The following is a 10,079-nucleotide window of genomic DNA, read 5'->3' on the forward strand; positions in this document are numbered from 1 at the left end:
TTACATATGCTAAGCAGTTACACATTGTTGTAATTCCATCTGAGGCTCCTCAGGGAACGGCTGAACCTCTGCCGGCTCCATCCTCAGAGGGGGAGGATGAGGAACAGGAGGAGGAGGAGGAGGCCCAGGCAGACGGGGAGGAGGAAGGTCAGGCTGAGGGAGAGGGAGAACAGCCTGAGTCCCCTGGGATGGAGCTCTCCCCAGCAAGCAGCCTGGAGTCCTTAGCTGAGGATGCACAAGCCATAATTGATCTAAGGCAGAGAAGAGCAGCCCAGCGAAGGGGACAATTAGCCAGGTATTTCCAGCACTAAATAGGCAACAGCTGGGTTTGGGTGTGGTTCTCCCCAGAAAGGCTGAAAAGGCAGGCCCACCCTTCCTGTAATTGTGGAGTATTATCTTTGGGAGTCCTGCGATCTGGCTGTGCTCTTTGGCGTCTCTGAATCTGGCTTGTGGCCTTGAAAGCTGAAACCTTGGGGGGAGGCATGGGTCTTATTCTCTACAGAGGTGTGTGTGCCAGCAAGAAGTTTGTTGTATTGTCTGGCCGTCATGACTCTGCTGTGAAGCCTCCTAACAACCCTGTTTGTAAGAACAGTTTTGTCTCTGTGTTTGTTTTCCCAACTATAAAGTACCTTTGCTTTTCCCAGCGTGTCTGGCTGCTTTTTCCAGTTGGTGTTGAAGTCTGGGGGCACCCAGCAGAACACACGTATAGCAATGGCTCACATGATTACTTTTGTCCTATGTATGAATTTCTTGCTGTGCCACAGTTACAATTTCCAACCCCTCTATTGAGTTGTCTCTACTGACTTATTGCTTCATTATTAGTTCTGCTTTTCCCTCTGATCTTCCTACCATACTACTAGGTGACAGGACAGTGGTGATATATTTCATATAAAGTCATGCCTCTCCTGACTATGGTACTGTTATTAATTGCTCCATTGTGTTACTGCATGACTTCCTTTAATATGTGGATATAATCCATCTTGCCTTATATTGTGTACTCATACCTACCCAGGTCATCCTGCGGTTCTCCAACCGCACGTTGACCCAAAGGTCCAGCATGAATTATTACAACAGGCCGCAGCTCACCCCAAGCCACGACTTCATCTCCCTCACCTTCTTGGTATCGGGGTCCTGTCCTTATGTGCCCAAAAGGCATGGGGCGGCTTTGAGGTGATCCTGCAGGCCTCCAGATGGTGCGCCCTAAAACGGGTCCACTCAGGTAGGCAGGGAGGAAAGTTGGGCGCCTTCACGGCAAAGAGTCCCCTCGCCACAAAGGCTTCTGGTTAGAGGAGATTTAGCAAAGGCCGGGGACAGTGTTCCCTCTAATTTTTTGGGGGGGTGGGCGGAAAAGTATAGTGTCTCAGCGGCAGTCCCTTCGGGACTGGGCGGCACAGAAATAATAAATAAATAAATAAATAAATAAATAGACAAACAAACAAATAACCCACCCTGTTTTGCCTCAGAGAATTTCAAAATAAAATACTGTACTGTGTGTCTATAACAGTGAGCTCATAATAGGGCAACTCTATCAATATCAAAATGCCACTTAAATAGTTGAGCTAGTTTCAAACTAGATTTTGATTTTCTTTCTCTCTTCCTTACTCCCATTCTTTTTCTTTCTCTTTTCCTTCCTCTCTTTTTTCTATCTGTTTCTCTCTCTTCCTCTCTCTCTCCTTCCCTCTCACTCTTTCCCTCTCGGTTTCTGGGCAGGTTTGGAAAACTCTGAGTTGATGATGATTTTTAAGTGAGCGATTGCTCACTGCTCAGCTTAGAGAGAACTATGGCCGGGGAGGGATTGGGTTTTGCAAAAGCCGCCTTCTATCCTCCTCTAGCTCCCTTGCCTGTGGCAAATGGTTGCTTGAAAAAAACGAAAATGGGAGAGTCAACAGACTTGGAGGGAGATGGAGAAAAGTGGGTTGTAAGTAAAGAGTTTCTTAACATTTTAATGGGTATTTTTGTTCGTGGCAAAGGTAGTGCTACTTAAACAAGTATTTATTTCCTAGACCAATATTTTAACAAAGAACAGCCCCGCCCCCCAGTCAGTGGTGTCCCACTTTACCCATGTTAAAATCTGGTCACTTTAGCATAGATAATGGCTGCCTCGTCTCAGTTCTACACCGTGGATGCAACCTTGATTAATTTGGGGTGTTTTGGCATCCCCAGAGCAATCCCCTTTCTCATTTGTCTTTGGTGCATATGCTTTCAGTGCACATAAAAGAAAAAGATACATTTGTCAAGAATCAGAGTTGGAAGGGACCTTGGAGGACTTCTAGTCCAACCCCTTGCTTGAGTAGGAGACCCTACAATACTTCAGACAAATTATTGTCCAATCTCTTCTTAAAAACGTCGAGTGCTGGAGCGTTCACAACCTCTGGAGGCAACTTGTTCCACTGATCAATTGTTCTAATTGCCAGGAATTTTCTCCTTAGTTCTAAGTTGCTTCTCTCCTTAATATTCTTTTTCTGGGTTCAATTTCAGTGGGGGAAAAGACACTGGATTCATGGAGGTTGCTTAGAAAGAAGGTTTAATGGTGGACAGGAGCACGATTCCAGATATTAGATCCAGAGGGGGGGGGGGGTAAGAAATGCTGGGAAGTTCCTTGTTTTATGTTCTAAGGCCCCCGCCCTGAGGCCCTCTTGCTTCTGTGCAAGAAATGCACTGATTGGCTGTTGGATTCCCATGGTGCCATGCAAGGGTAACAATGTAGGCTGTGATTTTGAGTTCAGGTTTGGCTGGCCCTTTGCTGGGTGATGGTAGAATGAAAGCTCTTTGGGCAATTCCTCATATGGCGCTGTCAGGAGTTGGTTTGTTATGTAGAATAGATTAGTCCATCTTTTAACAAAGGTGAGATGGGCCATTTATTTATTTATTAGATTTGTATGCCGCCCCTCTCCGTAGACTCAGGGTGGCTAACAACAATAATAAAACAGAGTATGACAAATCTAATATTTAAAATAACTAAAAAACCCTTATTAAAACCAAAGATACACACAAACATACCATGCATAAATTGTATAGGCCTGGGGGGAAAGGAGTATCTCAATTCCCACATGCCTGACAACAGAGGTGGGTTTTAAGGAGCTTAAGAAAGGTGAGGAGGGTGGGGGCAATTCTAATCTCTGGGGGGAGCTGGTTCCAGAGGGTCAGGTCCGCCACAAAGAAGGCTCTTCCCCTGGGTCCCGCCAGACGACATTGTTTAGTCTACGGCAGAGGTCCCCAACCTTTTTTGCACCAGGGACCGGCATTAAGCTAGACCAGTTTTCCATGGCCCGGTGGGGGGGGGGGCGCTTTGGTCATATGGGGGTGGGGTTCATTTCCTTCATTTCCTCTTTCTCTCATTCCCTCTTTCTATCCTTTCTATCTCTCACTCTTTCCTTCTCTCCCTCCCTTTCTCTCTCTTTCCTTTCTCTCATTCCCTCTTTCTATCCTTTCTATCTCTCACTCTTTCCTTCTCTCCCTCCCTTTCTCTCTTTCCTTTCTCTCATTCCCTCTTTCTATCCTTTCTATCTCTCACTCTTTCCTTCTCTCTCTCCCTTTCTCTCTCTTTCCTTTCTCTCATTCCCTCTTTCTATCCTTTCTATCTCTCACTCTTTCCTTCTCTCCCTCCCTTTCTCTCTCTTTCCTTTCTCTCATTCCCTCTTTCTATTCTTTCTATCTCTCACTCTTTCCTTCTCTCCCTCCCTTTCTCTCTTTCCCTCTTTCTATCCTTTCTATCTCTCACTCTTTCCTTCTCTCCCTCCCTTTCTCTCTTTCCTTTCTCTCATTCCCTCTTTCTATCCTTTCTATCTCTCACTCTTTCCTTCTCTCTCTCCCTTTCTCTCTCTTTCCTTTCTCTCATTCCCTCTTACTCTCTATCCTTTCTATCTCTCACTCCTTTCTCTCCCTCCCTTTCTCTCTCTTTCCTTTCTCTCATTCACTCTTTGTCTCCTGGGGCTGCCTGCGCCTGCCCTGCACACCCCACCACGGAGGGAAAGCATTTGGTATCGGCACCGCCAACCCCCCCTCCACGAGCAGCAAAAGCCTAAGCGGCGGGGTGCGCCCTTTGCATTTCGGCATTGGCGCTCTCCCCTCCACGAGCAGCAAAAGCCTCAGCGATGGAGCAGAAAGGCAAACGACGCGATCAGTCGCTGAGGCTTTTGCTGCTCCTGGAGGAGAGAGCGCCAATGCCGAAATGCAAAGGGCGCACCCCGCCGCTTAGGCTTTTGCTGCTCCTGGAGGGGGGGAGGATTTAATCCTCCCCGCCCCCCCGGCAGCCAAACCTCGCTGAGGCTTTGGAGTTCGGGCGATCCGACGGAGTTCCCGCTCCCACCAACGCTCTGCAGCCGCGCCAGAGCCACCGCCACGAGAAAGCTTTCCAAGACCCATCAACGTCCCGCTGGAAGCTGCCCTCCCGCCAGCCGCGCCGCCCCGGAGCCCCGAAGGCTCGCAGCAGAGGGAGGCAAAGCGGCGCGCGGCAGCCACAACAAGCCTGCACTTGTTGCGCGATGGGAGCGCGAGGACGACCGCAGGCGCGACCCGGGCAGCCTTTCGACCGACTCGCTTTCGCCGCGCCCGGATAGCGGCGGCGTCTCCTGGGGCTGCCTGCGCCTGCCCTGCACCCCCCACCGCGGAGGGAAAGCATTGCCGAAATGCACCCCGCCGCTTAGGCTTTTGCTGCTCCTGGAGGGGGGGAGGATTTAATCCTCCCCGCCCCCCGGCAGCCAAAGCTAGCTGTCAGCGGCGCCGCGGACCGGCTGAAAAACCCCAACGGCCCGGTCCTGGTCCGCGGACCGGCGGTTGGGGACCTCTGGTCTACGGGACCCGGAGAAGGCCCACTCTGTGGGACCTAACTGGTCGCTGGGATTCGTGCGGCAGAATTCCTTGAAGGGCACATTGACAAAGGTGGGGGCTACTAAGAGTGGATCTTTTTCCTTGCCTAAAAGCATGTTTCCAGTGATATTCGATATAATCTGCTTTTTTAATATTTCCTAGGATATTTCATTTTTTCTAGGAGAGGGGTGGGGGTTAACTTCCTATACCTCCTGAGACAAGTAGAACTGCAGAGGACCTAGGGCCTATTTTAATACCATCCAGCACATAGTAAGAATGCAGGCACAATATTCTGCATCTCCTTCCTTGTAAAATTTTTCTTCTTTCCTGCTTGTGATGCAAGTTCACCCTCTCCCCCTACCGAGATTTTCCCAGGAAACGGGGCATGATTGCCTCCCCGAAATACTCTCCTTCTTCCTGGGGATCTGGATTACTTTCTGGCGACAACACAACTGGAGACCAAACAGCTTGTCTGGCAGTCTGTTTTCCCCCACCCCGCCTGTTACGCGCATAGAAAACACATCTGCAAATTCTGTGAATATACATTCAAAGTTGCTAGCGATAGTATTAATACTCATTACACTTAGGCTTAGTACTATGCCTTGTGTGTACCAGAAAATCCCTTTGACATTTAAAAAGGGAATTTTTTCTGCTTTTCTGTTGATAAAGACTTTTGGTTTTCCTTCTATCGTGTGGTGTGTGTCTTTCTGGACTAATTACCCTGTAATTACGGGCGGTTGGGACACGCTGGCAGAACACAATATATGCAGGCTAAAGCAAGGAGTGTAAACCTCCTACAGCTCCTATTATGACAAGCTATCATTACTCAGCAGCCAATAAATGAGGTAAGCTTTCCTGCTGTTTTATGTTAGACCTATCCACAATCCTCCATATTTAAGAGCATCTGGAGAAAGTTGTATAGAGTGGGATTAAGGAGCAGACAAGAAATGGAATTCTGTCTTCTTACTTAAGAGGCTCAAAATAATCTTATCTTGACACGGCACCCCATAAAAGAGAATAATGGTGTTGTCCCGAATTCGGGTTTGAGCCTGGTGTCGAGCCCAATGAAGAAGACCAGACACGAGGTGCAGGTTTTGTTTCCTTTTATTCAAGTGTTCCAAGGAAAGGGATCTTGGCCAAAATGTCAAAGAACCATCCCAATAGAATTAAGTAGCTTTATACATTTTCACCAAAGCAGAAGGGGGGTATACAAGGCATAAGGCAGGATATAATCAAAATATCATCTAATAAACATTTTAGTAATGATCTAACAATTATTCTATAATTTCTCTTGGTCTGTAGCCATTCCTATTCCTAACCTTGACTAATGAATGGTTCAGGGGTTATCTAATACATATTCTATTTGTTCCAGGCCATCTCTGTTCCTTCTAGCTAAGGCCTGAAAGATGCCTAACTCTTTCTTACATTTACCAGCTTTCTAACCAGGATTGATACAAGCTTTACATGAGCATATTCCCTGTGAATAAGCATTCTTTGTTCTTGCCAGACAGATTCCACAATTACAGGCTTCCCGGATTTCTCTCAAGTGTATGCCATAACCTTGTTTTGCTTTAACAGACAGCCCATGAATGGGAAACTCTTGATGGGCTTTCAAGGCTCTCTTATTATACCACAACATTAAAGACCTCTAATAGACTTGGTGGTGTCTGATTCCTGATCTGGACTGCCTGAAAGGATTGGTGCTCCGTAACTGCGGACAGAATTAGAGGAAGCAGATTATTTGGCTCCTTGACAATCAGTTTCTGGCAGCATGCTACAATGAAGTTGCTCTTGTTGCACTTATTGTATTTTTCAGAGTATAAAATGCACCAGAATATAAGACACACCTTAATTTTGGGAGAGGAAAACAAGAACAAAAGAATTCTGCCTCTTCCTACCAGCATCAGGATTACCAGAGTCCTCACTTCTACCTAGATTTTGATAACGAGCAGCAGAAATCTTTTTATATGTTCTAACAAGAAAAATGAATTTTGCTTTCTAAGATTACAGAAATGTGAAGTGAATAAGAAATTACAAGTAGTCATATATGATTTTATAATCTTCTTTGTTTTGTATTATTAATAAAATGTATTAGTATCAGATATTCCTTGATTTTTAAGAATCCACTTTTGTTGCATAATGTAAATCTCAGAGTTCATATTCTTCAAATCTTTAATCACAACTGTTTAAGCATGCATCTGTTGACATTTTTACTGCAGAAATTGGGATGGAATTTACCTGGAGTGGGTGTGGTGTGATATGATTTTCATGGGGGCAGAAGACAGGTTTGGCTCTACTCCCAAAATGCCCCTGTCTTCCTACCTATAGCCGTAGGCATTGAAAGCCAAGCTTTCTCACAGTAAGCCCCGATAAAGAGGCAGCACACCAATCCTCATGGACCTGCCATTTTGTAAACATGCTACCAGGCTTCCCAGCAAGCCCATGCACCTTTGCTGCCTCCGTCGGAGCCTGATTCCCGAAGCAACCCAGGGAACTGCTTAGAAAGCCATTTAAACATCTTCAGGAGGCAGATCCCCCTCCCCGACTGCAAAAGTGGTGCCTGAAATGTGAGGATGATGGAGGAAAGCTCACTCCCTAGAAGATAGGCTGAAGATACAGATGGATCTTGACAGACGTGAGCGCTGGGTTCTATCTAACAAAATGAAATGCAATGCAGAGAAATGTAAAGTCCTACACTTAGGTAAAAAAAACCCCAAAAGTATACATATAAACTCTAGGGAATCCTTTGTAGCATGTAGAGGGCGAAACAAGAGCCTACTAGATCCACGAGAAGTTGGGAAAGAGTCCATTTCCGGCGCCAGAGGGCAACTGGGGGGCGGAGGAAGCTGTTTTCACCCTACCCAGGCATTGAAATACTGTATGGGTGTGGGCACTCACGCATGTGCAATAGCGCACACTCTTTCGGCACCCAAGGGAAAAAAGGTTCGCCATCACTGAAGTACTGCATCCAGTTGTGGTCACCACACTATAGAAACGATGTTGAGACTCTAGAAAAAGTACAGCGGAGAAGAAGCAGAATGATTAGGGGACTGGAGACTAAAACATATCAAGAATGATTACAGGAACTGGACCTGAAGAGCAGGATGACGGGAGACATGGTAGCAGTGTTCCAATATCTGTGGGGCAGCCACAGACAGGAGGGGGTCAAGCTATTTCCCAAAGCAACTGAAGGCCAGAGAAGGGATAATGGATGGAAACTGATTAAGGAGAGAGATTCAACCTAGAAATTGAAGAGGAACTTTCGGACAGTGACAACCATCAACCAGTGGAAGAGGTTGCCTTCGGAGGTTGCGGGAGCTTTATCACTTGAGACTTTCAAGAAGAAATTGGACTGATATTTGTCAAAGATGGTGTAGGGCAGGGATGGTGAACCATTTTTTCCTCGGGTGCCAAAAGAGCGCATGCATGAGTTTCCACACCCATAATTCAATACCTGGGGAGGGCAAAAACAACTTCTCCCTCCCACCCCTGGAGGCCCTCTGGAGGCCGGCAACGGCCTGTTTCCCAAGTACTGGTGAGCTCAGTAGGGTCGTATTTACTCTCACCAGGCTCTAAAGGCTTCCCTGGAGCCAGGGGAAGGTAAAAGCGCCCTCCCTGTCTTCCTGGAGGCTCTCTGGAAGCCAAAAACACCCTCCCAGAGCCTCTGTGCAAGCCAAAAATCAGCTGGCAGGCTCTCACATGCACGATGGAGTTGAGCTAGGGCAACGGCTCGTGTTTCAGCAGATATGGCTTTGAGTGCCACTTGTGGCACCTGTGCAATAGGTTCGCCATCAATGGTGTACGGAGCCACACAGGTCTCCAATGCCCCGACGAACCTGGCTCATCCGGTTCAAAATCTGTTACCAGAGGAGCTGGCCATGAGCCAACCACAACACTCCCCTGTGTGGATCTTGGTATGAGAAGTAAGATAACATTTCAAAGTAAAGCTATTTCCATATTCCATGCATTTATATGGCTTCTCCCCTGTGAGGATCATTTGATGGGAGTTAAGACCAGTCTGTTCTCCAATGCACTGCTGCGGAGAGTCCAACATGGGTGATACTTCAGCCTGATTGGTTAGGGACTGAGTTAAATTATAATATTAATTAGCTCCGTCCTGTAGTCACCCCCTGATAGCTCAGTTTAAAAAACTCAGTCATAGTGATAGGGACTTGAGTTTTTCTTCTCTTGGTTTTTTGAATTTAAAGTGAATATGAAATGAATTTTAACTGTTGATATAAATAAATACATTGAATTAATGTTTTTCTTTTTCTCCCTCTCTTTTCTCTCACAGAGGCAGAAACGGATTGGAAGAGTCAGGTGCCTACCCCCCGAGGGTACAACCTGCATCTATCTACCTCCTCAGAGCTCGTTCCCCCCGTGGGAACAGCTCAGAGGAACGGCTTTCCCTTGGCAGGGTCCCTGACCTCCGTGGCCAGACCCCTCTTTTTGCCTTGTGGTTGGATCCAGAGCCGTTTTCTTGCACTGAGGTCTCTGGCCTCCGTGGCCATACCTCAGTGAGCTCGGAGGGGCGATGGTACGGTTGCCTCAGCGGCTCCCCCCCCCCCCACGCATTACTGTGTTGAGCTCACCGGACGGGACAATAGCTTCAATAGGAGCTTCAGATGGGTCCCTTTTAAGACGCCGCAGGGAATCGCCGATTTCGGCGGCGGCGCATCAAACGGCCGACTCACAGCTGATCGCTGTACAGGAAGCGATCTGTACAAGAGTCGAGCCGTGGAGGCCTCCTAATGCGCCTGGAGCAACTGTAAGGTTAGCGGTATCGCCGCGGCCCCTGTCAGGAAGACAGTTGACGCAGCTATAAGCGCCCGCCAAAATTTCCCGCCCCACAACGGCGTCCGCCATTTTGGCTTGCCGGAAATTGCCTGGCTAGCTGGGGAACGCCCACGGCACCACCGGGCAGCGCCATTTTGTGTGCTTGTCGGTGAGCTCGATCGTGGATCTACTTGTAGAGAGCGAACGTTTGGCAGCCACACAATCAAATTCTCAATTTCAACCGTGAGTGATATTGTACTAATGGCAGAACAAGCAGCCAGTGCCCCGGCTGAGGCAGTATCTGGGAGGGAGGAAGCTCCAAAAGCGAGCACAAAGTCTACCTCCTCCAGAACCAAATCTAAGGCCTCCTCCTCATCATTAAAGGAGGCAGAAAGGAAGATCAGGACACTGGAGGCGCAGCTGGAGGCCACCCAAAGGCAGGCCTCGCTGGTTCCTTCACCTCCTCCTCAGACCACAACCTCAATGCAGCCACA

The sequence above is a fragment of the Erythrolamprus reginae genome, chromosome 2 (assembly GCF_031021105.1).
Source record: "Erythrolamprus reginae isolate rEryReg1 chromosome 2, rEryReg1.hap1, whole genome shotgun sequence".
Taxonomy (NCBI): domain Eukaryota; kingdom Metazoa; phylum Chordata; class Lepidosauria; order Squamata; family Dipsadidae; genus Erythrolamprus; species Erythrolamprus reginae.